Below are 22,976 nucleotides of genomic sequence, written 5' to 3'. Positions count from 1 at the left end.
GAAACTATAGGCTCAGCATAGTTTAGATGTATAACAACTTCGCCATATATAAAAAAACCACCTTAAATTGGTAAAAGGTAATTCCAATATTTGTGTTAATTGATCGTTGCTAACTGATCTAATTTGTGGCAAAACCTTTCTGTCATGGCCTATAAATTGACTTCAAAGACGACAAGCTTTTATTTATTTTAATGTTTTAAGGAAAAATCAGTATTGCTTAAAAAACACCCTGTATGCTACGTGAAATATACACATGGTCACCGTATTGCAGCGCTGTGAAACATTGTGACAAAAAAGGCGACACTTTTTGGCTGGGCATGCTACTTTAGCATCGCTCCGATGATGGTCGTCACTTTGCTGTCGTGGACTCACTTGTGCCGCGAGCGGAAACACAAGCAAAAGCTGCTTTCTACGCTCACCACTCTCACAAATTGTAGGGAAGGGAGCATGTCTTTTGCATCAAAATTTCAGGAAGCATTGCAAGGACGTATTGTGTGGGCGCTCGTGTGCATCACACGTGGTATTCAGTGGTGTTTCCCGAGCATCTGCAGTAAGGTTATAATTAACGCTAATAATGAACAGATAAAAAGCTGAAAGCTATTAATTTTGATATTCTTATTGTAGTTGGGAATAAACGTCCGGAATTGCAATTTCATTTCATTTAATTTTATGTCTACCCTAAAGGCCCCAAAACGCACCTTACAATAAAGGGGGGATAATACATAGTACAACAAACAAAAATAGCTCAATAAATGAAGAAACAATCACAGACAAATGTAATGCAATCGCAATCGACTATACTGCAAATACAGCCTATAGTACAAGGTAGAGCAGAGTAAAGTAGTTGCGGTTCATGAATATATGACATAGTACAATCTAGCAAAAAAATATACTAGAATAAAAGAAGACATGGAATCCGACAGATCAGCTGGTAGGGCAGGGCTGTTTACTAGGGTAAGGCAAACTGTAAGTTACTTACACCTCTGTCACACGTGGCAACTTAGGTGCACTTTGATGGATTGTACTAACGCTCACAAAGTATCAGTTTGGCGGTTCGCTGCTACACGAGAAAGCGAAGTGTACTTTGGAAGTGATGGCAGTGGCGATTGTTAGGTTTGTAGAACAATATTACTTTTGCGACCGTGTTTCATCGTCGGACCACGTTGTCTTCGTGGAAGTAGCACCAGTGGCACAAACTATCGTAAATAGCTAGACAATGACTCGCCTACACATGTGCTAGTGCGCCAGGAAGGGAACAACGCGATGGACGCGGACATTGCACAGTATGTGCTGCCACATTCCCGTAGGGGACGTGGCCGCAAACTGCTTGAGAGAAAGAGAGAAAGTAGCGAGATTTTTTGTTGATTTATGGTTTGTTTTAGCATATAGCAGAAATCCTTGTAACGAAAACAGTAGTTTATAAATAGTATGCGCGCCGCTTTAGCGAATGGCGTATTTCTGTGCAAACCACTGGTACCGAGGCTACACACTTGGTCGCAGCGAAGTGAGGTTGGGGAACGCACTTGCCGGTGAGTGTACTTTGCAGCGAGTGACATTAAACTTCCTCCTGCGACAGCGCCTAAATGACACTGGCGGTTAAGTGTACTCGCTTGAAGGGCACTTAAGTTGCCACGTGTGACAGGGGCTAAATTCTCTAGGGTTCGCAATGATGCGCGAAAGGACTTTCCGCTGGTGTATAATTCCAGAGGAGAGCGGAAATATTTTTCAGCAGTAGAAATATGAGAAATTTTGTGAGGAAAGACTCCGGAAATATCGACAGCCTTGGGTACCATAACATGCAGGAAAAAATAAACCATAAATCTGAAGCGTTTTCGCCTTCATCAAAAATGGAAGTGTTTATTTGGATGTCTCGCGAGTCTATCTGTGATTTCAACGGGTCCATTTTTTGGCAAGCGTTGTTGCGCGAAAAGCTAGAAAAATGTTCATGCCGAACTAAGTGATTTAGCAAAAAACGACTATGGATGTAATGCGACGCACTTCAGATTATTGTAAACGCATGCATTGGTTGCATCGTAATTAAGTGCGTTGGTATATTTTTCTACCCTGGCAAAGCTAAAGAGGCACCCTGTTTATATCTCTGCACTGCTGCCTGCCATGTTCCACCTGTCGTCTTAGGCGTACTTCAACTTGTCAAAATAAATTATTCATTCGATGTCATTCTTGCAGCAAAGCGTTTGCTATTCTGTTTTTGATTTTGGCGTTCTTGTATCCTGTCTTGGAGTTCTGGTTATATCAATAGTCACTTCTTTCACCAATATTTAGTGGTCACAACTGTGAGGACAACTAGTTTTCGTATGTACTGCGCATGGATGTTGCAAATAAAGGAAAAGCCATGCTGGTGGTATCATGGTCAAATTGGTAGTTATTAGGACAAAGGAAAGAGTTTAAAGGACACCTCCCCAGTCTCTCAAAGTACAAAAAATCACCCACATTATCACACAAAAAAACTTAGACGAGCTTGCTCGTGGATGATTGGGTAAGCACCTAATCTTCCGTAGAAATCTTCTACCACCAAATATAGATGTGGCGACGTTGTATATTCATGACGGCTGCTAAGTTGCGAGCCTGCGGTGTTGTTGCCTTGGCTTCTAAGGTCTTCAACCGGCTGAGGGGTAACGTCCACCGCGTAAGCTCCCGGTGAAGAGAAAGAAATCACATGTGCTGAGAGCAATGTGTTCCTTGACCAGTGGCCTGCCATCTAGTGAGCATGCTTTCAATCACCGAATGTTGACTCTTTGAGCAGCGGCACGCCATCTGTTGAGAATTGTTGGAATCGCCAGAGAAGACACCTTGAGTGGCGGTGCGCCATCTACGGAGAATTTCAGAAACCACCACAGAAGTATACACACCGCCGCCGCCGTCGGATAAGGCGCCAGTATAAGAAGTTTGCCAAACAAGCTCGTAAAACATGACCTCAGTATAATCACCTGGCGTTTCTGGTCTTCCTTGGTTACTTATGGTGACGCAGACCGTTATTCCCGTGACGTATGCAGTGTATGTATGTTCCCGATTAGCCCGTGTAGGCGAAACATGCGATATGAATGGCCTCCTCCACTGTTTCTCAATGCAGCCGCCCATTCTTTTTTTTTAATTTCACATGAATATTGTGCGCTGTCAATTCAAGTCACTTCATTTTGTGTTTATGAAAGCGTGAAGCCGAATAACGTGATATCTTATTGGACTTCAGTGCTTAGTAGAAACATTGTTCTCTTGCCTTTAAGAAATAACTGGCTAGCAGGATAGAACTTCGTGCGAAGGGTAGAGAACCTGTCTCCCGTAACTTAACGCGGGATGGCGAAGGGCCCTTCGAAGGCCTAACACCAGCAACTTTTTGATCATGTCAGGGTGACGGTGGTTTTGTGTTCCTGAAAGAATCTTTCCACGCGTGCAATAGCTGAAATTCCAACAAATCCGAACATAAGTTCCAATAAGTAATAAACCACAATACCGAAGCCAGAACACAACGGAGTGCATTGTAGGTATCATGTACAACTTTGCTAGAACCGGAAATAATGAATGGCATGCCAGTCCTTTCAGCGCGGAGTACGAGAACTGTACGAGAAGCGCGGAGTACGAGAAGAGCAGACGCTCAGCGGTGATAGGACACCACAGGAACAACGCCGCACCATGCCTGTGACTGATCGCGCCTCATTCAGAAGCTCCCCGGAGCTGTGAAACAGTGAGAGCTACGATTCAGACTCATTTGGGAGTCAGCGATTTCTGATTGATGGAGCAGATCTTCGTACTTGGTTGCGTGGTTGCAGGACTACGCCGTTAGATGGCGCAGACCGTACTTGTCAAGGTCATTCAAGTCCGTGCCTGCGGCGGTCGGCTGAAACGCTTAGATAATATGGTGAATATATATGGGAAATCATGAGTGGCCCACAACGCAACACCACTAGCTACGCATCCCATGCCCACTCCCTCGGAAAAAGACATCGCGCGCTTAATCAGAAAAACGCCGGCCAGACACACACAATTCATAGCAGACAAGCAGACACTGCAGTGGCATGTCAGTTCTATCGCTTGCAAAAGTCATTTTGACACACATTGTTTCGATTCATTCTGGAAAGCGAGATGAGCATATAGAGGCAAGCTAATAAATGCATTTAAAATGAATCTGCGAAACTCTCAAGCCTGCGGTTATGCATAAATGGCTGAAATGTGCAAATGAACGTGCACACTGAATTTTATTGAGATCCATTTGCCTCGAAAGATTGCCACAGTTGGCTCTTAAAGTCGCACAGCTCATTCATTTGCACGGGTTTCTTCTAAGCTTCTGCAAGACAGCTTTTCTGTACGACAGGTTTCATCTTGTTTCGACTTCGTGGTCAGTTCCAGCAGCTTATCATAATGAATGGATGCGTTCGCTCGTACTGTGATTTGCCATCTAAATGCGGAACTTTATATATATTGATACCGTTTACGGGGTCCGGTGATATGGAAAAATGGTCGACCAACGTTTACAATTGTCTCCGTCGCCGCCGTTAGTGTTTTTATCCTCTGATTATGTAGTGAAGTTGGAGTGGACACAAGTTCCTTGGCAGCTCTAACCTTCCTAATATCATTGATGCTATCAACGCTTGGAGCGGCTATAATTTGTAGAAAACCTAATGCTGCCTAACTAAATGGCTCAAATCTGTAACCTAAATTTCCGGAGCCCTCCACTACGGCGTCTCGCATAATCATATAGTGGTTTTGAGACGTTAAACCCCACATATCAATCAATCAATCAGATCTGTAACGCGGTGGCTACCTCCAGGCGCCTCGAACTTTGATTGGTGCATAGCCCTTACGCTGTGGTTTGTTGTAAGCAGTTCATCTAAAGGAACTTCTGCGTCATTCGCGAGGTGTCTGTTTAGAGGCTCGTTCTAAAGTGACCGCCATTTTAGGCTCCATTTATGAAATTGCTAGCGGCCACTACGTCAACAAAAATAGTCTTAGAGTAATATTACATTCATCGACCATCCTCTTTGCGAGCCTTTTCCCCACCCCCGTACAGGGTAGCAAACCAGTTATTCTAGGTTAACCTCCCTATCTCTTCTTTTTATTTCATTCGCTCTCTCTCTCTCTCTCATCAACCATCGCGCCGTTCGCCAGTGAGGAGTTCAGTCATAGTCTGTGTATAAAAAGAGCCATTCATCGCTTGTGAAAAAGCCCTACTTCAAATTATCGCATAAATATATGATATCTCAATGTCTTCGTTGAGTGCCTTTGTGGATACTCAGTGAATTCCACGGATGTGGATGCCGGATAAATTTTCCCGCGAAACTTCACGACAGTAATTAATCTCCTCAATTGTGCCAACCTATCCTTTGTAATTGATGACTTATCATTTAAACTTCACTGTGTACAATGAGAAAAAATACTGTAAAATTGATCGGTATCAGTTTTTATAAAATAAACTTGAAATTGTGTTTTGACCTTTGGCACTCGTATTTTTGGCAGGCTACAGACCGCAGTGCAGCATTCAACACATAAGCTCAGTGTTTTGGTGTTGCCTAAAAATATTGGCCCCTGCAGCGCGTCTTGACAGAAATTCGGTGCGCTAGGTATGTATTTCTATTTTTGCGATTCTACTGACCTCTGTCAATTTACTGAATCAGACATGCTAGCACTACACCGATCATATTTTTTTCGCCCTACTAGAATCATATATTGGGCGAAAGTGTCCATGTTCAATGTGCAAGGTACTTGTTTAATGAGAGAGACTGAAGCGTGAACGTCGTTGTAACGTTACTACATTGTAGGGCTCAAAACATAGAGATATTTCAACACTATTCTTCCTTTCAAATACATGTTTAGTGCGGCTTGTTACGCAGTTAGGTACGCAGCTTGTTAATGCAGCTTGTTAGTGCAGTTTGTTGCGAGTTCGGGAAGCATAAAGAGCGAAGATGTCGAAAAGTGATTTATAATGAATATAAAAAAACGCTGTTAAAAGAATACACAAAATCGCCCTTCATATTTGTGTTTGTTTTTGTTTTTATAACATTTATGAAGGTTGCGAGATACTAGCTTCGAGTCAATAGGATTTCATTATGTTTTATTACTTTGGAGGGTGATTTTTTGTCAAAGAAATCAACGACATTTCAAAGAATATGCAACACAAAACAAGCAGCGTTGTTGAAATGTCCATGAATACGTGGAACAGAGGCTGTTTGATAATGAGTTCAACTAATGGTCAAAGTGTGATGCATTCAATCCTCTCCCGAAGGTAGCACAAGTCACTCTGTTCCTGTAGACGCACGTTTAGAGCACCGCTTGCCATTTTCTTCTTGCGTAGGAAAACTCTGGTTAGTCTCTCGAAGCTCGAGTGCACGTGGGTTGACAGGTGCATTCCAGCTCATCGTGTCGCAATCAGACCTTTTCAATATGAGTGAGCCAGAAGAGAAACTTATCAGTGTTTATTCTTAAGTACTTCATCATTTTTCCTTAAGGTTTAATTTTAAGAGACGGGAACAGATGAGAGAAGCCAGAAAAACAAGGAGGTTGAGGATACCATAGTTTGCATCAAGAAGAATAAATGTAATAGGCCGGGCAAGTAGTGCGTCGGTAGGATAACCGCCGGTCATTAAGGGTGACTGACTAAATTCCCGGAGAAATCAAACGCGTGTGGGAACCCAAACGGTTAGCTGAGTAGGAGATTGAAACGTTTGCCGCTATAACAAAGCAGCAAAAAGCAAAAGACAGGGTTGATATATGGATGATGAGGGAGGCCTTTGCTCTGCAGTCGGTGTAGTACGGCTGATGATCATAAAAACTTTTCATTATTTGCAAGTGGAATGGACACTTCAAATACCTTGAACAGCTTTTGTAATAGGACGAAATAGCTTAGTTTTAATTATTAGGTGTAAGCTGTGAACTCTCGACCTATTGGTTGTTATTTAGCTTACACAGGTGCACGCATAATGTAGTCAATATAAATACTCAAAATGAGTTGTTGACCCTGGCACTTGTCCCTGCAGGCATCCTTAATACAACGGTGTCACCATAAACAAAGGAAGTCGGAGTGCACCTGTGAAGCTTGCATGTGCTTGGTCCCTGAGAACGCGAGTAGCAAATATTCAAAGGAGCGAGATTGCGCGCATCGTTGTAATGAATGTGAGATTCGGAACATGACTTCACACTGTATAGTGCGACAATAGCTCTTGACTGAAGCTTTCTCCACTGCTTTGTGCTTTATGAAATAGCTCAATCGAATAATACGCTTGGTTAAATTATATGAGTCGCAAAACTTGGAACGAAAAGTGTCTAAAACTTATTGCTACAGCCGCCATTGACGCCCGCCGACGATTGAAGTGCTGCTTTGTGAGGAGAGGAAATAGCCAACACTGAAACTCAATGTAGTTTTTTGTACAAATAGGCATAATTTATATAAGTCAAAGTTAACTATCAACTTACTTTACAGTGTATCTGACATCTGGATAAATAGTTGATTGCCTCGAATTTAGGTCGAGTGCCATAAATGGCTAGGGGGGAGGCGTATCTAGAATATTCTCTTAGAGCTTGTGTTTACTTCGGTGGTTCAGTGCATTGCGGTATCAACAAGGCATTGTTCTTTTTTTCTAGGTGGTTTCGCGCGCGCCTCCCGTAGTTTATTTATTTGCGTATGTGCTGTCTCCTGCTGTGGCATTTCTTAGCTGAAGTAGATCACAGATTGTGTAGATTACCGCACCTTGAATGCCGACTGCTATCACTGGCGTATGGCCAGCCTACGCTCACAGATTGTGACGGCAAATGCGGCATGCTAGGCAACAGACGCTCTCCTCTGTGGCTGCCAAAGCTATATTCTCAAAGCTGCGGTCTCACTGCAGTAGTTTTTAACGATTGAGCAACGTCAGTTTTTGAACAATATGCTAGTGTACTTGTGAACAGTTGTGCCAAGTTGCGTCTTCGAAGTGTTTTGCCTATATTGTAAGTAAGCCATTTGGCTAATAAAAGAACTTCGCTTTATCAAGCTTTGGTTTTTTGTTTGTTTTCTTTCCCGCGTGCAATTATCAAGTCATGAGGCACAATGAAATCTGCTATACAAAACGCCACGTAAAATTTCAGCAATTGAGAACAAAAATATGATTTTGCATTACGTAGGGCAAATGCCCAGCGTCACTGCCACTTCCGGTTGTGACTTCATATTTAATTTTGTATTTTTTGTTTGCTTCTAGTTGCCCCTTTCATACGTAAATGACGATGGTGGCGATGGGCCGCTAAATACTGGATTCGTAGTTTCACAGTTCCCGTTAATTTGGAAGGCAATCGCCGGGCTAATTCGAAGGGCCGAAGTATCGGCCCCCCGAACCACACCATGAAAGCGTGGACAATTTAGAAGCGGTCCTATTTGGCGCGCCAGCGGACGCCGGCTGCGGCCCAAAGAACAAGTCAGAGGCGAGAGTAAATAAACAAAACAAAATTCTATTCTCAATAATGGCAGATAAAAACGATACACAAGCATGCACACTTGACAATAGTTGAATACAATATGCCACCAATCAAACAATGTACTACACAGTACAATCAGCCACACTCGAAACAACGGACACAGACAACAATACGCACTACCATGCAGTCGCATGCATCGAACAACCAAGACACTTAAAGAGTAAAGTGTTTGGAAACTTATTCAGTCCAAAGTCCTTGGAACAAAAGTCTGGATGATACTCTTCCGAGAATCACTCACTCAAAGTCCAGCGTTGTTCTTGGTCCGCTGCCCCCGAAGTTTTTCTTCCAGGAAACCTCGCGCCTTCACTTGGCCGCTCTCCAGACTCCAAACTTCTTCGCCGGAAACACGTCCGCTTAACACACGCAGCTGTTACCACGCGTCTTCGCTCGATAGCGGTAGACACACACTCTTGCCTGTAGCTCACTCTTGACCCCTCAGGTGGAAATCCTCTTCTCCATTTTTTTCTTCTCCTCCTTTGTCACGGAAGACAACAGGCTTCGCCTATAAGGCTGTACACCCTACGCACTCTGGCGCATACTTTCTTCTTCTCCTGCTTTGTCACTAAGGACAAAACCTTCACCGACAGACGCGGCGGGATACTCTACGCACTCTGGCGTTACCTTCCTTCTTCTGCTGATCTCCCATCTCGGCTGCTCAATTAAATACCTCCCGCGCGAGATTCTAGAAAGTTCTCATCATTTCGTCGGCGCGATACGCAGCGAAGGCTGGGAACACGCAGCGAAGGGCGAGACGGTACGAGGGCCGTCCGCGACGGACTACGCAACCCTTCATCACCACGCCCCTTTCCATCTAGAACGTTCCAGGGCTTGCTCGGGCACCGATGAGAGGAGGTTCGTCGGCGAACCCACGCTTCCGAGGGGAGAGGGGCGCGCGCCCGGGGAGTCTTTGGATGCTTGTTTTCTTCCTTTTTTTTATCGTTGACCTCTAGGCGCTTTGTCGCGAGAATTAGGCGGCGCGCCCTTTTTTGAGCGCTTGGTTTGTGACAGTAGTCTTCTACGGAAGTTACGCTATCAGTCTACATATATTTTGTAATACGTGTGAGAAACGTTGCTACACAAGCGTTCATCATTTTCTTTGTATCCCGATAAGAAATGTTCTTGCAATAACGACATTTTCCTGCTGAGAAAGCATACAACTGAGTTGAGTGATATCACTTATTTTTCTTTGAGACACTTTAAAGCGCGTGACTGGCATTGAGTATGAAGAGCATTGTGACAATTGGAAGTTGAAAACAATGAAACCACTCAATCCAGGGGAATTCTAGAACAATTGAAATGCAACCGCTCCAATACATGTCTACTACAAAAGTAGAACGAAGCAAAAATGAAGTAGGAATACACCGACAACCCAACCACAATTTTACAGAGAAGTGCGTCATTCTTACAAGTGTGACATTAACATAATGCATAGAGAAAAATTTAAGAACACGTTATTATTTCTGCTGCACCCATGCACGTTTTTTGTACTAACTAGAAATGGTCTATAAAAATTTTGTAACTCATCTTCAATTGGTTTTTCGTGAACGCATGAGCAGCCACACTAATAACTCATGCAAGGAAAGGCAAGGAAAGTGTTGTGTATTTCGAAGACTTTGACTAGTGCGACTGTAAATATAGGTAATATAGCCAGCAGTACCTTATGTAATTGATGATTCAAAAAAAAGCAGAGGACACTTGAACTTTGCCGTCAAAAGCAGGACGTAGTAGAAATTGAGCTCCTTGCAGATCGTTTTCTCAATTGCTAGCCTTGATTTTGTCCTTGGTGCATGCCTCAGCCATGCCATAAAGAAGCGAGAAATCGTGTGTGAAACATTGGCCGTTTCAAACTGTGCTATCATCCTTATTGGGCAAGAGCGCTTTCCAAGTGGCCCCTAGACCTAAATTTATTGCGATAGCAAATATATGGACAACATACTCTAGTTTTTGTGATTGCCGTCGCCACCGCCATCATTCCCGTATAGGTGTACGTATGTATATAAATACGGGAAAAGATGCGCTAGCCCCTTTCTTTCTGTGGAGCGAACATCGCCTTTCCGGCCGGGCTCATCTGCGCGCGCACTTATCTCTCTAGCGAATAAGGAGGAGGAGCGCTCATGGTTGCCACGCAATCGCGGCAATGATCAGCGCGCACCTTGTCCTCTTAGATCAGGCGGTAGCTTCAATGGGATGTACTCTCAGCATCAAAAAACAGTACTAAAAGTCTATCTGGAGCAGGGGTGCTCTCTTACTCTAACGTTTTGTAGAGTTAAGTGAGATCGAATGTAAGTGAGTCATCTGCCAGCCTCAATTCGTACATCAACGGCACTGCCACGCACGAGCATTGTTGTGTTTATCTGCTGTACACAAATATTATTGTTCCTAAATTATTAGGTTTAGGAGCAATAAGCAAGCTAAGAGTCTTGCTTCGTAAAAGGCTCCAATATGTTGATATAGCGTTCAATGCTTTGCCCTATTGGCAAAACTGTGACTTTTTCCTTGGGGGAATTTGCGGAAGGTCCACTACGTGTCCACTGGGTAACACGGGAAGCTACTGAGCTGCTAACTTGGCTGGAGATTTGGCAACTGATCATGAATAAATAGTTCAGAGCATTCTGTAACAAGCTGGCCTTTCAGACGCACATTCAATGCACAAATTCAAATGTTTCGACGCCGGGCACAATTCTACCCTTCTCCTACGCAACTTCACATGCGTAAACAAGGATTCTCCTATGACACGGTATTATCATGCAGTCTTTTACCGTAGCTGATTGCAAGACCCGGTAGCACAGTGGTAGAACACCTGCTTGCCGCGCAGATGGCTTGGGTTCTAGTCTCACTCAAGGCGAAATTTTTTTATTATTATTTTATTTGAATCTTTATCAACTTTGTGGTCAACGATAAGGTGATGATTTTTGGCTCACAACCAACGACGGCTGTAGCCACATCAGTATTTCTGTGAAAAGTGCTCTTCAACGCTCTCTTATTAAAAAGTGATCCAGATTGGAGGAGCACCCATCGGCAGCGTCAAGCCTGTAAATGCAAAGAAGTGATTGCTATGAAGCCTTACTAATAATTTACGCCACATCCCCGGAGTTTAAGCATAGGAAAGCAAACACCGAGCTCCACAATTTTGGACACAAGGAATCTAAACTGCACAGAGAGCCGGACGCAAAGATAACAGAAACATGAAAGTATCAACCCGCTACATAGAACAAGTTTGCTATCCTGTGCATGATTGGGCAATTAGGGTACGGAGAGAAGACAGATGTAAAAAAACATAATAAAAGTTAAAATGAACGAAAACTCACATAAACACAGAAAGCTCAGAAAAGTATTCACTCAGAGTGTTAAGACCATGGAACAAACTAGATCTTCATCCTGTAGTTTACCGATGCATTTTTCCACAGTATTGCAGGAAGCATACACATGCAGGTTGGTGAAACTCGATAAGTGAGGCAGTGAAGACGGGTCTCGGCTCCCCAGTTGCTTGCATTTCTGTGATTTTAAGGCCTATATATAGGTTCAAAATACTTTTTGCGTTGGACATTGGTGTAGTGGATCGCAGGGCTGAGGGATTGACTCTCTGCACTGCTGTGTGCCGTCTGCCAGAATATTTTTTAGAGTTTCTTCTTTGCGTCATTGGTCTCAGGCTGCAAAGATGGTATTGGGTGTAAAATTTGATGGCTTCGTTCATGAAAACTAATTGTGCATGCTTCTCATATGGCCCACAGCACTGCGACGTGCTATACTGGAGAGAAAGCACGAGGAGCTTCCAAGTAGCATAGCTTCCAGAAAGTGCCATTCATACACGTCATTGGTGGTTTTCGGCGTGAGATCAACAGTAAGATATACTAGGCCGTTTCTTGTGAGCATTCCTGTACTGACATGGCAAGAAAGCTTGTTCCTTTGTGTGGTCTCTCAGTTTGCTAATGGGTCACGTCTGCAATCTCAAACGCCAGTAGCTCATGCTTGCCACACGTGAAGGTCACAATAAATATTAAAGTACCGCATTGGAGCCTCTGAAGCCACTTTCGAGTGAGTGTGACTCTATCAAATTGGAGTTCAATAAGCTCTGCTGGGAGCTGTGTTTCTGTCAATATAGCATGGCTAAACTCTTGAATTGATATAAAGATTTGAAGATTAGCTCTCGGGCATAATGAATTCATCTGTTCTGGTCTGCATAGTGCTAAGTCTTGTTCGCATAGTGCAAATTGAAAGAGTTCTTTGAAAGCTAAATTTTGCGTAACGAACTTTTCTAGGCACCAGATGCTATTAGGTTCATGATCGCCTAAATGAGATGTGCTCGTAGCGCAATAAAAGTACCCCTATAAAATACCCGAGCCCTTCAAAATCAAAAAGGGCCTTAAAGAAGCTGTTTATGGAAATTCCTACAACTGTATACGCCCTAAAATAAAAACCTGGAGAAACACAGTGGGTGTGGGTCAAAATGCATCGCAACAATCGTAATTGTTTTTATTCTGATTGTTCATGAAAGCAAGCTCAACCCTGGCAGGTTCAGTAGAAGCTCTCTATAAACTATATGCTCCGCACGTATTTGACATTTTAGGGGCGAAGCTCCTTAGGCAGTGGGTGGTGCATCCGAGATGTAGGTAGTAGTAGTAGTAGTGCTAGTAGTAGTAGTAGTAGTAGTAGTAGTAGTAGTTCGTAGCTAAGTACATGGCTGGACTAGAAGAGCAGCACGTGCGCACTCTTTTGAATGGAGTAGGAAACCCGTTCACGTTATTATAAATAAAGGTTGTTGTTTGAGATCAAATAACCTACAGAAAGAAGTATCGGTGATATACTCTCCAATGAAATTTGCCATGAATTTGAAATTTACTAAAAAAAACGTTCAGTAACAGAAGGACGCACTTTCAGCACTATCTGAGCAGAAAAGGTTGCAACGTTTAACTCGCTGCGCGTAACAACCTTCTCGGTTTTAAGAAGGTTTTGCGAGGGTCGGGCCACAGTGCCATGAACTATCAGCGGTAAAAGGGAGGACACAACGACACAACGCGCAGGCCGCAGAGAGTGCGCACATGCCGCTCCAATAGTGCAGGTGTGCCACTTCTTGTTAGTGCTTGGAATGTCCGCTGGTAGGTGGTACTTCTATATGATGAATATATAAATAAAAAATGCGTGATGGTCGTATTTGAAGTGTGCACTCGATGGGATACGGATGGACAGACGCACGAACGGACGGCTGCACAGATAGACAGATAGATGCACTGATGGACGCATGGACGGTGGAACGGACGGCGGAAGCATAGATGAGCCGACGCCGGGCCGGACGCACGGACGAACGCAGAGGCAGACGCACAGACGGACGGATGCACAGATCGACCCATGGAGGCACGGACGTACGGATGACACACAGACGAATAGACGCACGGATGCACGCAGGGACAGATGGATAGACGCATGAACGGATGCACGAACAGACGAATGAACGTGCGGACGGTCGCACATACGGATGAACGGACGAACGGAAGCGCGGAAGGGCAGATAGACGCTTTTCCCCACTCATCATCTTGGACTCAGTGGATATACTCTGATACATGTGTAGTGGCAGTGAATGCTTTGTAAATATATCATGTCTGTAGATTGCATTTCGCGCAGTCGATATATGATAATTTGTACACAAATTGGGCAACACAAGCTAAAATTCGTCAACTATTAATTTTCTTCGACAAGTCTACGTGATGCTATATGGGATCCAAAGAAATACGTCGTTGTTTAATCCACCTGCTACGGGTACCAGGGCACACATTAGTTATAGACAACGAACGTGCTCATGCCTCCGCCCACAATCTCCTACGCCGGGACTTCGTTGCTTCATACACAGCGCACCTTCTTTCTGACCAGGATGATCCCCAGCCCCTCTTTTCTTACACTGACATCCTGCAACACATCAGGCTGAGTAGACGCACTCTACCCCCACCTAACCGTGAATTAAATAAGGAATGGAAGGTCGCTTGAAGACGTCTACAATCATCAACAATTCCAAATCCTTATGTACTGTCTAAAATAGACCCTTCAATATACAATCCGCAATGTACGTTCTGTCCCCAGACGGCAACTTTATTTCACATGGTCGGGAAGTGCCAAAAAATGCCAGTATATTGGACAATCATAACTCTACATTAGACGAGCGGGAGGCGACCCTGTCCAGCTGTGACCCAGTGCCTGTACAAGCCCTGGTCGACCTAGCCCGGATGGTGGCAAGAGCCAATGGTCTTCCAGACTAGAAGGTCCAACCACAATAGCGACTTAGTAATTACCAATAAATGTTTTTTTATTCTCTCTCACTTGACGCACCTACGCTTGGCTACCTGTAGGAGTTTCTACTACCCTTGCCTTAAGTTCGGTGAATATGATGTCCATGAATATGACGTCCACCAAATCAACGCAATCTCAGGTTCAATAAAAAACTAAAAGAGAAAGCTTGCTTGAAGACAGTCGAGCCCACATCTCTGTACAGGACCATGTGGTGGTCCACCTAGTGTGCTACGCCAATTTTAGTGGCTCATTGACGAAAGGATGCATATTTATGCAGCCCAACAGCTAGCACAGCAATGCGTCATGGGAATGAAAAGTGGGAAATATAGAGGAAAAGCAGAGAAAGAAAAGGAACAAAGAGAGGCATGCATTAACCAATCGTTATTGAAGTCCAACAAGTTGCGGTCTCTCAACAGCTGACTCGCTTTTTAACGACACTTTCCGGACTTTTAATAACACTTTACTCTTGGTTGATGGGATGGTGTTGCCGTCTGGATGCGTTATAGTGAAAGAATGCTCCGTGGCAGGTGCGTAGCGAGAAATTTGTTTCGGGTGGCACGGGGACACCACCTTCATGACACTAAGTCACGCCGACGGGGAGTGTTTCAGTAGTCTGAGAGCCCCGGAGGCTTTCGATTAAACCTTGAGATCGCGTCAGCCAGCTACAGCAGAAGTTGGCGACATTATGTTTATTACGGATCCACTGACTATATTGAACAAGATAGTTAAGACAAACACCAATTCACCTTGACGTACCAGAACTTCCGCACCCCCGATGTGCTTTTGTCATGGTCGTGGTGTGTCTGACAGGGGGCTGTGACGGCTGCGGCGGAAGCACTTCGGCGAATGTCGGATACGTTGCTCTAGCATCGCGTTCAACTGTGCGTTGCCGTACCTTCATTAATGTAACTGCTCTGTGGCTATAATTTGCGCGGACGTTGATGTTACGTCAGACTTTAAAGGGTACTCAGTGTTTTAGATACAAAGAGAGCAAAAATATTGTAATATGAAAACAAAAACCAAACATGGGGGAGAGAACCCAGTTCTGTGCATTTAGATTGATTTCGGTGACTCCTCGAGCCCTTTATTGAAGACCTGGTAGACCCCAAACGGCCTCTCGCAAAGGTCATCTTTTTACAGATTTTGGTTCATAGGGCGAGCGGGAAGATTGTGAAGGGAAGAAATAATATCGCGGAGCACACGACCATGATATGGCACGCCGTTGAGAGCTACCAGAGCCCAAGCAACGAACAAGAGCCCGCGTTGTGGTTTGGGTAAAATTTTTATGTGAATCACCTTATGGGTGAGCTCAATCAGGTCTCCGTGGCCACTCTTACTGCACATGCACAACAGCTGGTTCAAGCACGCTCAGAACGCGCTCACGCACTAGCGTGTTCTGGCCTGTGTAAAGGAATGGGTAAGACGATGTAGCCCTTCTCCCTTACACCATTTCGGTAATCATGTGATGACGTCGGCGAATGAGATTCTGCAGACGTGCGATGAAGCAACGCGTTGCGTCATAAGTAGAACACGCTGACACACGGTAGCGCGTTCGGACATTGATATGTTGCTCTGTAAGAGATTGTGGCTAGTTGTGGCTAATTGTGGCGGCCTCTTACACTCTCCTAGCAATCACGCAATGGTGACGGGTGCTGAGACTCTGAAGCATCACGATTAATGCACGTGCGCCGCATGGCGTCGCTATGAACCTGCGTGGTGTGCTCGAAAAGTACGGGACGAGTAACAGCAACAAAAGCTACAGTAAATTTATGGTGTGCTTAACTTGCCAGGAGCCCCGCTGCGTTGGTCTAGTGGCTAAGGTACTCGGCTGCTGACCCGCAGGTCGCGGGATTGAATCCCGGCTGCGGCGGCTGCATTTCCGATGGAGGCGGAAATGTAGGCCCGTGTGCTCATATTTGGGTGCACGTTAAAGAACCCCAGGAGGTCAAAATTTCCGGAGCCCTCCACTACGGCGTCTTTCATAATCATATGGTGGTTTTGGGACGTTAAACACCACATATCAATCAATCAATCAATCAATCAATCAACTTGCAAGGACGCCTGATCATTGAGCAATGTACCCTTGATGAACGTAGCGTTGAAGCAGCAGTGACACCAAATTTCAAAATTCTAGATGTGGCGTTCATTCGATTGCTTGGTGCGCATGAGCTTTTTATCGAAGTATGAATCGCGTTAGTTACGTAGAAGTTATTCTATTTCGAGCGTCCGAGGCTCATCAGTACGTTAGTGGCCATGAGACGTCGACAGCATTTTGACGAGTTCAGCATGCTCCTAGGCCGCACATAATGTTGCTAGTGACAATAAGAGAGCAGTGATTGGATTGGATTGAATAAACTTTTATTTGGTCCTCCAAAACACAGATCACTGTGTTGCGGGCAGCTCCCACGTGGGGACTGAGATGCCAAGCCCCTCAGCCGCCTCGCGGGCTTGGTGACATTTTTTTGTGTGATGTCATCGCGGTGTCTATATGTATTACCGTCTGGTGGCGACGCCTGGCTGTCTGACAATGACTTTACTTGCTTTGTATCGCTTGCTTCCTGCAGCGCGTTCGTGTGAATACTGCGTTTTAGCGGTGCCAGTTCGTAATTCTCGTGAATTCATGAGCGCCAATTTGCTTATATGAAACTACGGTCGTCGCGAACAAGTAACACGCACGCAGCGCTCATATGCCTTACCAGCGAGCAAGGTCAAAAGGAATCTCCACTGCCTCGTCACTGCTTCGTCCGGCGGCGATTTCAGAATCACTAGTCAGAAGAGGATCAAGCCGGAAATGATTCGCCACAGCAGGAGATGCCATGACTCCATATTCCTCAGTGTTGTTATCTTCGCTAATGAACACTGATGACGGTGGCAACGACAATGGGTTTGGAGAGGACATGTCTATACATGTGCGCGCCGAGCAGAAGAATTTTAACCTCGCAATTTCATCACACTTTCGTCTGGCCACGTGATCAGATGGGGTGGGACCACGGGAGGTGATCGCTTCGCAGCACTGAAAATCGGCTGGCTTCGCACCGGTGTTATTGGGTTCAATACAGTTCTGGCTAATCGATATTAAACACGTTATTTTGTCCCTCTGTTCGTACCAAACCGTTCCTACAGGGTTGACAACTACGCATTGAAGCGGAAAAACGGAACATTAGTAAAGTTCATATGACTGCTCCTCGAAGACTACCTATGCGCTGCTTCGGATGCTGCTCCGACTTTCTTTTAGTGGAAGGCAGTGTTATTCTGAAAGGAGGTGAGGTACGAGACGGTATTGCTAGACAACTAAATTGCCAGTGAAATGCAGCGTGTGCGGGGATTCGATTCAGCAAAGCGGCAGTTACATAATTTGGCTTTTGCGTCATCATATGACGCTTCCTCGTCAACGTACGGTAGCTTCGAAATGTTATGGTGTTTCCCCGCCACTTGCTGCTTCTTGTGACGAGGTGCAATGTAACAAACTGGCTGCAATAAAGAGAGGAGAGGGATGGTGTCCAAATGTGAGCGTCGATGGGTGATTGCCATGTCTTGGTTCTTTGATGATGCGAGGGAGACGTCAATGCGAAACGGAACGCTTTCGCGCGTTCACAGTACAGGCTATGAACTACCTCTTCCGTGTTCCTGAAATACTGCGTGAGTCATGCATGAGCAGAGGCGTTGGTCATGCTAATTATGGGGACCACATATCTTTTGTATTGTCTCCTTAAATGGGGACGCTTTGAAAAATTAATTATCAAGTTCTAGAATATGTTGTTTGCAAGCTGAGGCCATCTTTTCTTGGCATTTACGATAGACTGTATCTAGGTCTACGTTTACTGTGGACCACAGCTACACTGTAAACACAAGCTAGCCGGGTTGGGTGTTTTAAGGGCGTGATGTTACATGCATTCACACTTATACACCCTTAGGGTGTGAAAAAAAGTGTATTATGGAACTGCGACCTCAATTATACTTCCTTAGCTAATAGGATTAATAAATGAGGGGAGAAAGGCGGTAAATTCACAATCTGACGTCATTCATCACGAACTAGACCACCAAAATACTCCCACTTCACCTCTTCTCGCATGATTTCTTTTTTCTTTTCTGGAGCCCTCTGCAATTTGTTTTCAGTGCTGGCCGGCAGGCAATCTGCTCTGCACGGGGAAGAAGTGCCTTGTCACACAAAAGCACAAATTTACCAGAATGCTTGAACCAGTTCAAACGCACTAATAGATTATTTATTTTTTCGTATTGTCGAATGATATCCGTTGTAGGGAATGTTGCAGAGGGCACACTTCAGACAGTTGGGCTCGCGTTCAATCAGCACTGCGACCACAGAATAACTTTGCTTATGTTGTCTTACCTTCAAATATATATAATTTTAAAGGAAGAGCCTGCAGACCTTCGATGTGGCCGAATGGTATAGCATGCACACTCAGTTTACCCTTCTGGATAAAGTATCGAAAGGCGCGGTGTGCATCAACGCAAGAAATAAAACCAGGTGTTGAGAAGACCCAGAGGAAAAAAATGGTTCCAAATCTGCATGTTACACCACAGATGTCCTCTAAAGACGATTGTCTTGCGTCTCGTGAGAGTGAACAAAACGTTTATTTGATGTTCTGCGCTAGAAACTAGAGAAATGGTATTCTGCAGGCACTGCGTTAGAGTGCCTCGAGCGCGTAGCGGAGGTGAACGAGCACATCTAGGCACGTTAGATACAAGTACCATCTGCCAGTTATCTTCGAAAACGATGGCGTGCAGCCCGCGGAGAAAGATGCACGCCAGTCTTGGAGGTGATAAGGTGTGGAACGCAAAGCGACGGGCAGGTGCCACTACCGTGACGCCGTAGCAAAGCGTTGGCAACTCCTTTTTAGGGGCGAAGCTTTTTATAGCGGCACCCGTTTGTCCCGCGTCCCGTCGTAGTATTTAACCAGTCTTACGCTTTGACCTGAAAACATTTTGACCTCCAAGGTGGTGCTGGTGAGAGATTACTTCTGTGCGTTGTTTAACAATAAAAAATAGTGCTCAATGTACATGCCAATGGCTGCGAATGGGGAATGAGAGACAGGAGCATTCGGCTTTCAGTCAACGCGCACGCTGCGATCCCCATTAGCAGCCACTGGCATGTACATTGAGCCCTATCAGACAAGAAAGGGTTGCTACATTATACTCGCTGGGTGTAACCACCTTAGTTTTAGAAAGGTTTAGCGAGCGTTGAGCCGCAGGGCCATGAATACAATGAACTGGTATATACCATGAATGAATTCGAGGTGGTTAAAGGGGGGAAGCAGATACGAAGCGCAAGCCGTAGGAAATTAAAAGCTGAATCCTCCTGTCTTTCATTTCACATTAGCAGCCACTGGCATGTACATTGAGCCCTATCAGACAGGAAAAGGTTGCTACGTTATACTTGCTGGGCGTATCCTCCTTGGTTTTAGAAAGGTTTAGCGAGTGTTGGACCGCAGTGCCATGAATACAGTGAACTAGCATATACCACGAACTCGAGGTGGTTAAAGGTGGGAAGTAGACCCGAAGCGCAAGCTGTAAGAAAGTGTGCGTGTGCTACATCTCGTTTAGTACTTGGAATGTCCGCTGGATGGCGGTGTTTCTATATGGGGAATATATGATGAAAAGATGCGAGATGGTGGTACTTGGAGTGTTGAATAGATGGACGAACGGACACACAGACAGATGCATGAATGGACGCATGAACGGACGCAGGGGCGGATGCATGGACGAACGCAGGAACGGACGCACGCACAGATGGGCGGATGGACGCTTGGACGATCGCACAGACGGAAGGAAGCAAGAGCGAATGAACGGACGAATGCTTCGCCTCACTCTTCATCATTCACTCCGTGGATATGCTGCCAATTTTTTGAGCATGGTGTTGCACTGTCCGCGCAGCACGAATAAACGCTACATTCCTTAGAGTTAGTTGTGTGTATCTCTTCTAGTATAAAGGCAGACATACAAAACATCGAAGCGTTGTTGTGGCGCCTCAGATATGCGCAATAATTGCTTTTTCATTGACAATCGCACAACTCAGAGCGCTAAACCTTGAGCAATATTGCTGGGCGCTGCGGATGGGGTTGGCCGTTTTAGTGCCGTTTGAGGTATCGCTAGAGCGGACAAACAGACAATTGTACAGACAGAATCACCAAAATTTTTTTGTCCAAGGTCCCCAAGAAAGAGTATCGTCTATAAGAAGAAACAAATGGAGCGAATAACGCTGCTCTTCTCATACGGCCACTACGAAACGAGAGAATATGCCCTTCGAACGATCTCTTCTTCGATCTCTAAACAGTGACGGCACCTCGCGAGAGGGAACCGACGCACTCGCCCAGTGCCGCCCACACGCAGATAAAAAAAGAACACGCAAAAAAAGAGCCGTTCAAGTTTCGATATGCCAGTGGAGAATATAAGACTACCCCAGCGACGTGCGTGAGCGATAGTGAAACAAAGCTGTGACGGGATAACCTTTGCCTTCTAAGTGACGCATTTGAGCTGCACGGCTATGTGTCGCAGCGTTGTGTGCGTGTCTTTTTTGAGGGAGCCTTACTGTGGTATTGTTGCTGGATGAGAAATGCATGGTTTGACAACACTGCAACACGCCGCTATGCAAGTGCGATGGCGGGGCATTAGCCCTGTGACTCAAGCAAGCATGCCAGCTGCCGCTGTGTATCACCAAGCAGCTTATGAGTGCGCCGCGTTCGCGGCACTATCAGGCACACAAATAGTATATAGTAATACTCATGTTTACTCTGTTCGCACATATTATCGCCGCATGAGCACCAGTAGGAAGCGTTTTGAATTTTGCGTTGCGTGAAAATAGCAATAAAAAGAAAAAAAGTTAGTAAGCTCAAATAACGAGGGGTGGAGCGTGTTTTGGAACTCCTGTGAATATCCCGAAGCTTTGCAACACCAGCCAATTCTAGCGAATGCACCCTAAAAAAAAAAGGAATGTTCGTGCAACATAATTTCTTCGTTAAGATAAAGCATTATTGAAACAGTGCTTTCAGGCAGTATACACCTAAGCACAAGCAAACAAACAAACAACCACTGTTATTGCGCTGCCTTGTGATGAAAGTGCATTAGGACCAAATTTTTGTATTCCATTTCTTATGTCCAAAATATGAGCTAGCAAGAAGACTTTACAATAGCAATTTTGGATTGTTCACTTGTACTGGATTGTAGAGAAAAAAATTGCATTGCATATCAAGGTAGAGCAGCATCATGCGATTGTATTGATTTACCTTGAAAGATAAAATACGTTAACGAGACCTAATAATAGCCATATGCCGTCACAGACATGTCATTATTAACATTGCGTTTTCGAGGAAGCACATGCAGTTTAAGGTATTGTCACTTCATGCGTCACATATCAGCACTGGAAGTAGCCACGATTAGATGTGAATATTTATAGAATTTAGGAGAGGTGTCGCTTATGCATGGCTAATTTAATTACATTATTAACAGTTTAATCTGTTGAACCTTGTTATTGGGTCACTTTCATTTTTCCTTCTGGCTATTTTGTTTTACATTGCGTCGCCGTAGTGCTTGTGATCAGTGCAGACTATTCTGACTATTTACCGAATTTTCAGCAAGGTAGAAACTGCTGATATTGTGGCTCGCTCTGTTTTTGTCGTTGTTACACCTGTGCTTTTCATCCATAAATCAATAACAAGTTTTCCATTCTGAAACCTAAACAGAACAGCTAGGGTTGTCCAATAAGCTTGTATTGAACGTGTTTCATTTCAAAGAAATGTAATTGGTGGTCTTTAACGTTCAAAAACCATCATGTGATAATCAGCAACACTGCAGTGGAAAAGTACATAAATTTTGACCACCTGAAGCTCATGATGATGATGATGATATATGGTGTTTTTTGGCGCAAGGGCCATTTGTTGGCTAAGCACAAGAGCCTCAAGGAACTTTTCTTCATCGAGAATGGGTTCAATAACAAAGTGAATCCTAATCTTACTAACATTTTTTTGCACCCCACTGCTAAATATATTGAGATAAAAAAAAACCGACGGAGTAGTAGTGCACAGGACAAGAGTTCACTTGTGATGTTGTTTTGAATTTCTTCACCATCAAGTGTTCTTTACCCTTTGTAGCTTAAAGTGAAATGTTTACAAGGAACTACTTAAGGGCATCTCAAATTTGCACCTGTTTCACGTTTTGTTGGAAAGTGTGCAGTGAGACTGTCAAGTGTGCGCCAGTGGTAAGACATTTGTTTTATGCATAAAAAA

The 22,976-nt window shown here is 44.6% G+C and overlaps 1 long non-coding RNA gene across 1 annotated transcript in view; it reads right to left on the bottom strand.

Annotated features, from left to right (window-relative positions):
- Positions 1–11,294: 11,294 nt before the first annotated feature.
- LOC119169427 (uncharacterized) overlaps positions 11,295–22,976 on the bottom strand; it is a 43,567-nt gene continuing 31,885 nt past the window's right edge. Inside the window, exon 4 of the long non-coding RNA XR_005109602.2 lies at positions 11,295–11,487. This is a non-coding gene — a long non-coding RNA (uncharacterized LOC119169427). The remainder of the gene's footprint in view (positions 11,488–22,976) is intronic.

The sequence above is a fragment of the Rhipicephalus microplus genome, chromosome 2, assembly GCF_043290135.1.
Source record: "Rhipicephalus microplus isolate Deutch F79 chromosome 2, USDA_Rmic, whole genome shotgun sequence".
Classification (NCBI taxonomy): domain Eukaryota; kingdom Metazoa; phylum Arthropoda; class Arachnida; order Ixodida; family Ixodidae; genus Rhipicephalus; species Rhipicephalus microplus.
Note: the sequence above shows the minus strand (reverse complement) of the source record. Positions and strands in the feature narration are given on the sequence as shown.